General features: G+C 38.6%; 1 pseudogene; it reads left to right on the top strand.

Moving 5' to 3' along the window:
* The first annotated feature begins 740 nt into the window (after window positions 1–740).
* LOC118858015 lies at window positions 741–1,670 on the top strand (annotated as a pseudogene).
* Window positions 1,671–6,834: the final 5,164 nt, after the last annotated feature.

Here is a 6,834-nt window from a genome sequence, read left to right as displayed (position 1 = left end):
CCATCCATAGGGTGTGTGTGTGTGTGTGTGTGTGTGTGTGTGTGTGTGTGAGTGTGTGAGTGTGTGTGTACGCATGTGAGTGTGTGTAGGGGGTAAAGAAGGGAAAGGAGCATGACAGAAACATCAAGACTTTGACACATGAAATTCCTTCTATTCCACACTCAACTTGGAAAAGTAAAGATTTATACAAGGAAAAGAGTGGAGGAACAATTTGCATCAAGTATTACCAATAATAGTCTAATAGCCAAAATAAACAGGGAATTGAAATAACTATATAATACCAAGAGCCATTGCTCAATAGATAAGTGGTCAAAGGACATGAACAGTTTCCAAAAGACAAATTTGCAAACTATAAATTACTACATGAAAACATGCTCTAAATAATTAAAAATGAGAAATGCACATTTAAATAACTTTGGAATTTTACCTACCCCCCCCCACCATGCAAATTGACAAAGATGACAAAAAATGGGAATAGTCCATATTTGAGGGGCTTTAGTAGGATAGTCTTACTCATGCACTGCTGATGTTCAGCTGTTGAAATGACCCAACTGTTCTGGATATCAATTTAGAATTACTGCTAATTTAAAATTACAGCAAAATAACTAAATCGTCCATACCCTTTTAAAAAAATTGGCTCTTCGCTCCTCTCCCAAGCTTCGTGCCATGATCTACTGCTTCAGGTCTGAGTCAACGGATTTAGCTGTATTGAGTTCCTGGTGACCAGGGCTACATTCAACTCAGGCAGAATCAACATTGTGGCCATCAATGACCCCTTCATTGACCTCAACTACATGGTTTATATGTTTCAATATGATTCCACCCATGGCAAGTTCAAGGACATTGTCAAGGCTGAGAATGGAAAGTTAGTGATCAATGGAAAAGCCATTACCATCTTCCAGAAGCAGTATGCCACCAATATTAAATAGGGAGATGCTGGAGCCAAGTATGTTGTAGAGTCCATTGATGTCTTTACTGCCATGGAAAAGGCTGGGACTGACTTGAAGGGTGGAGCCAAGTGGGTCATTGTCTCTGCCCCTTCTGTGGATGCCCCAATGCTCGTGGTGGGAATGAACCATGAGAAACATGATAATTCCCTTAAGATTGTCAGTAATGCCTCCTCTACTTGCTTGGACCCCTTGGCCAAGGTCATTCATGACAATTTTGGCATTGTGGAAGGACTCATGACTATAGTCCATGCCATTACTTTTACCCAGAGGACAGTAGTTAGCCCCTTTGGCAAGCTGTGGCACTATAGGTGTGGTGCTATGCAAAATATCTACCCTGCTTTCACTGGTGCTATTAAGACTCTAGACAAAGTCATACCTGGGCTTAATGGGAAGCTCACAGGCATGACCTTCCACGTCCCTGCTCCCAATGTATCTGTTGTGGATCTGAACTGCTGCCTGGAAAAACCTGCCAAATATGATGATATCAAGAAAGTGGTGAAGCAAGCATCAGAGGGACCCTTGAAAGGCATCTTGGGTACACAGAGGACCAGATTATATCCTGGGACTTTAACAGTAACACCCACTCTTCTACTTTTGATACTGGTGCTGGTATTGCCCTCAACAACAATTTTGTCAAGTTCATTTCCTGGTACGACAATGAGTATGGTTATAGTGACCATATAGTAGACCTTATGAGTCTACATGGCCTCCAAGGAGTAAAGTGGAAAGCCATGGATCTTCATCCCCAGTCAAAAAAGAGTTCTACCCACTGGGGAGCCCACATCCCTAATCTATGTTTCAATACTGGTGATCACATGCCCCATTCACATCTTTGTCCCAAAGCACCCCTATAATGAGGGGAGAAGTCTAGAGTCCTATATTTCACACCATCAATAAAGTCACTATATTCAATGCAAAAAAATTATTTTAATTTATGGAACAAAACAAGCATTTTCATAATAGTAGAATTAAAAACATGATCGTACCTGAAACTGCAAATTTACCATGCACAACTTGCTATTCCATTCAAATATACAACAAAATTATCATGTAAATTTCTTTTTTTCTTTCTTCTCTCACTCCCAGAGATGGATACCATTAGACATAAATAGGTATATATGTGTGTAAGCTTATTCTATACATACTTCTATTTCAGTTCTTTCTCTGCTTGTAGATAGTGTCTTTATATGTCCTTTTTATTTTCCCCATAGCATAGTACAATAAAAAAGATGATTGCCCTCCCCTTTGACTCAGATTCACTTTTCTAGGCACATACCCCAAGGAAGTCAAAGAAAGCATGAATGATTCATTGTGGGCCACAACCATAGCCAAATTCTGTATGAAAGCAAAGAAGTGGGTCTGATTGTTTGGGTAATAGTTGAAAAAATAGTAGTATATAAGAGTAATATACTATCACTGTGGAGTAAGATTTGATAATAGGGGGAATTTGGAGAAACATGGGGAGATATTTTGAATTCATGTAGTTCAACATAAACAGAACCAGGAGAACACCAGGTACAATGATTGCAATGCAAATGAAAAGATCACTAAAGGAAGTTAAACTCTGGGTAATCGGAACAACTCGTGAAAAATTCTATATGAGATGGATAGATAGATAGATAGATAGATAGATAGATAGATAGATAGATAGATAGATGGATAGATGGATATTAGATAGATACAGATATAAATATGACAATAGAGACAGGCTACTGGGACAGATTATTGGATACATTCTCAGATACGGTTATCATATTAGATGTTTTTGTCTTTCTTTGTCAGAAGGAATGTTTAACTCTAGAGAGGGGAGAGTTGAAATTATTGTTTAAAAACATAAGGCACCTATAAAATGTATTTTTAAATGAAGAAATTACATTGTCTTCTTCTACTCCTGTTCTAGGCCAGGCCTGACTCAGACTAGTCTGATAATTTAAGGATTAAAATAAATGAGGCACTCATAAACCATCTAAGAGTTAACTATGGAAATGATTCTCAGCAAGGACACAACATTGATTCTGATGGATGCAGCTTCCCTGACTCTGCATTTTCCAGCAGATGCCCTGATTCTTTGTGTACTGACTTTTGTATTTTAGTGAACAGGAAGTTATCATCAATGGTTCCAGCCTCATTCCCCTAGACCAATTAAATCTGTTTCTGAGATTTATGAAGTATAAACAGATGTGTTTCTAGTGACCCTTTCTTCAACTGAACTTATAGCTTTGGTATTATTTTTTCTATTAAAAGAAACTAAATAGTCCTAACAGTCCATATGCTTTCAAGAAATGATACAGGCTGATAAAATTAGCCCCAGGATTTTAGTGGGCAGAAATACAACAAAAGAAAGCTTTGTCTCTAATTATTTCACGGTTCTTGTTAGTCCCTCCTAATTGCTTGCTGAATAGTTTTAACATAAAAGCAATAATATTCTATAGTTATGACTAGATGCCAGACCAGCCCTCATATTAATAACTGTGATAAAACTGGCTTACCACACTTGGTAAAAAGGCCTTAGAACATATGTATTGATATACTGTACATTAAAATAGGCTTTTTTCTGGATGTAATCAGATTTTGTAGCCACACTAGTTTTCCATGTAATGATATCCAGTAGAATATAAAATTTGTGTGTGTGTGTGTGTGTGTGTGCGTGTGTGTGTGAGCATCCATCTGTACATGTATTGAGGCAGGTGGCTAATGAATAGAGTTCCAAGCTTAGAGTTAGGAAAAGCTGGGTTTAAATTTTGCTTCTTTAATTTACTAATTTACAATTATTTCCCTCCTTTCTCTGCCTCCACTGATTTTCACCCCAAAGCTTTCTACTTTTCTTTCCCCTTCTGATTCCTAGATTTCCTAACATGATTAACTCTTTTTAATGCATGATTTGAACGTGCAACTTTTCATAGCACTCTTCTCCACCATGTGACCTCTCCTATTTCTTTTTGACTGAGATCTAACTTCCAAAACCATATTCTAGCTGTTGACCTCATCTCACCAAATATTGGTGATACTTACGATGTCAAATTTTCCTCCTTTTGTTAGGGTCTCTAATTCATCTTACTCATTACCTGCTTTGCACAATTGTGTCAAGACATCTGAGGCCATGAAGTTTGTCGTTTGCTCCTTTCTTGTCTCCTCTGTGTATCATTTCTGTTCCTACATTGTGGTTATTCTCAGCATCTCACATAGTGAATATGTTTATAGGTAATTCTCTCCCTTCTCCTTTTATTTTTAGTTTAATGCCCTTCTAATTTTATTTGAAAGACTACAAAACAAATGCCTTATTATCAACCTTTGGCAGATGAACTTCATCCTCAGTCAGAATGATAATTCTAGGTAAGATAAAAGATGGAGGATAAAAGGGACCTTAGAGGCCATTAAATCAAACACCTCTGAGAGCCAGAGAGGTTAAGGTTGTCAAGTGGAAGGACATAGAACCAAAGACAAAGGCAAAATTTGAACCCAGGTTTTCTGTCGCCACATCCAGTACTTTTATTTTAAGCTGGGGTTTAGAAATTCAGATCCCATTCTCTGACAAAACATTTTCTTAATCAGCTGGTCACTTCTCAGATTTGCCTTTTATTTATCATTCTTTTGCCTTTGATAGAAATGGTGAAAATAACACATGTACCCTAATAGTCTTCATTTTTCTTGACTTCATAATTTCAGCAAGGTTTCTTCTTACAACAGGCCTAACCTTAGGTTATCTTAGTGCTGCATTAAAATAAAATAATTATTCGAGGGCCGCACCCAGAATAAAAAATACAGTACACTAATAGAAAGTGGGGGAACATATGTCATCAATATGACAGGCAAAGGCACAAAGCGCGAACGCAAACAAAACAACAAAGCAACAACACAACAGCATAAAGATAGGCGCATATTGACTAGTCTGCATCTTACAGAAGGAATATAGCCCACAGACCAATTGAAAATTCTATGCGATATGTTCCTTCCATAATACTGTTTAAAAACACCAAAGAAAATTAACATCAATGAGATTATTTGTTAGTGATGGGATTAAAAAATCTAATATGCATTCTATGCAAATTATTATTTTATTTTTTCATCATGAAAATTAAAACCCACAGGAGGGCTGCATATAGCCCACAGGCCATATTTTGGACAGCCTTGCTTTTACAATATAATCAGTGCCTATATGAATCACCTGAAGTCAGTAACAGTCATGTGTTTTGACAAGTGTTGGGAATGCTCTCTATCATGTCCTGGACGCATGTCCTGGGAAGAAAGGAGACGTCTCTATTATTGTTATTATGTTAATAAAGCAGGGAGGCTAAGTATTACTACTCTGTCCAATGGGTAGTTGGAGATGCAGGTCAACAGAGAGGTTAGAGTTAGATGAGTAAATGTGAGAATCATCACCACAGAGATGATCATTTAATCTATTTGAGCTGAGGAGATCACCAAGCGAATAGTATAGAGGGAGAAGAAAAGAATGCCCACGACAGGGCCCTGTGGGACATTTGCAGTCAGCAGGCATGACTTGTATGGAGATCCAGCAAAGGAGACTAAGGAATAGCAGCTGGGTATGTAAGAGAACCAGGAGAGGGGAGTCTCAGAAAACCCTAGGGAGAACAGAGTATCAAGAAGGAAAGAATGATTGACAGTTCATTAAATTGTAAACTCCTCGTGGGCACGGACTGTCTTTTGCCTGTTTTTGTATCCCCAGTGGTTAGGACAGGGTCTGACACATAGTAGGCAGTTAATAAGTATTTACTGATTGATTGCTAGATAGATAGATAATGTCAAATGCTACAGAGAGTTCATGAAAAAAAAGGGATTAAGCAAAGACCCATAGATTTGGCAATTAAGAGATTTTTTAGTAACTTTGGAAAGAGTAATTTTGGCTGAAAAACAAGTCTGGAAGCCAGACTTGGAAGCCAAAAGATAGAAGAAAGTAATAGGAAAGGAGGTAGGGCTTCTATTGTAGGCAGCTTTCTCAACGAGTTTAATCACAGGTTGTCATGTTTGTCCTTTGTTTTCGAAGAGGACCATAGCATCAGGGAAATGATGACATGACTTGCAGTTGACTTTGATTTGAGTGAGGGAGGGTCTGTGCAAGGTCACCAGCCTCACTTTCTCCTCCAGAGCCATCTGGATCCAGTGACTAGATGTTCATCAGGATGACTAGAGATGTCACTCAAGATGCAATGGGAGAACCTGGCCCTTTTAGGCTAAGGCCTTTTCATGTACTCACTTTGAGGGAGGTAACGCCCATTCAGTGAATAGGCCTCTTTAAGAAGCGAGTCAAAGGATGGACCCTTTAATCAGAAAAAAAGAAAAAAAATCAAGCTGGGAGGGGAAGACCCTCAGGGTTGCTGTTCCAAAGAGGAACAGCTACCATTGATAATCACTCTAAGCCAGGAAGGCCTAAAATAAAGCCATTAAGTGGAGCTTGGGCAGGGGAGAGATATGTGGGACAATACATGGTGGGGATATATTAAATGAGGTGTTTTTTTTTAACTTGGGGAACAGACATGGACATGCTTGTAGGTAGTAGGGAAACATCCAGTCAATGGAGAGCAATTCAAGATTGGTGAAGGAATAGGGATGATAGAGGGGGCAACATGCTAGAGAAGACAAGATAGAATGGTATCACTTGGGCAAGCAAAGGGATTTGCTTTTGCAAGAAGGGCTACTTCATTATGTGAGACAGGGGCAAAGGAGGAGATGGTGCCAGAAGGCATCTGAGTAATATGAGAACCTCAGGAAGAGAGAAGAGGGAGCTTTTAGCAAATTTCCTCTATTTTTTTTCAGTAAAATACAAGGCAAGGTTCTCAGCTAAGAAGGCAGGGGTTAGAATTTTTTCTAGCCATCAGCAGGAATTGGATTCCAAAGTCCTGTTACACATGAATAAGTAAATGCA

The sequence above is a fragment of the Trichosurus vulpecula genome, chromosome 1 (assembly GCF_011100635.1).
Source record: "Trichosurus vulpecula isolate mTriVul1 chromosome 1, mTriVul1.pri, whole genome shotgun sequence".
In the NCBI taxonomy this organism is placed as follows: domain Eukaryota; kingdom Metazoa; phylum Chordata; class Mammalia; order Diprotodontia; family Phalangeridae; genus Trichosurus; species Trichosurus vulpecula.
Note: the sequence above shows the minus strand (reverse complement) of the source record. Positions and strands in the feature narration are given on the sequence as shown.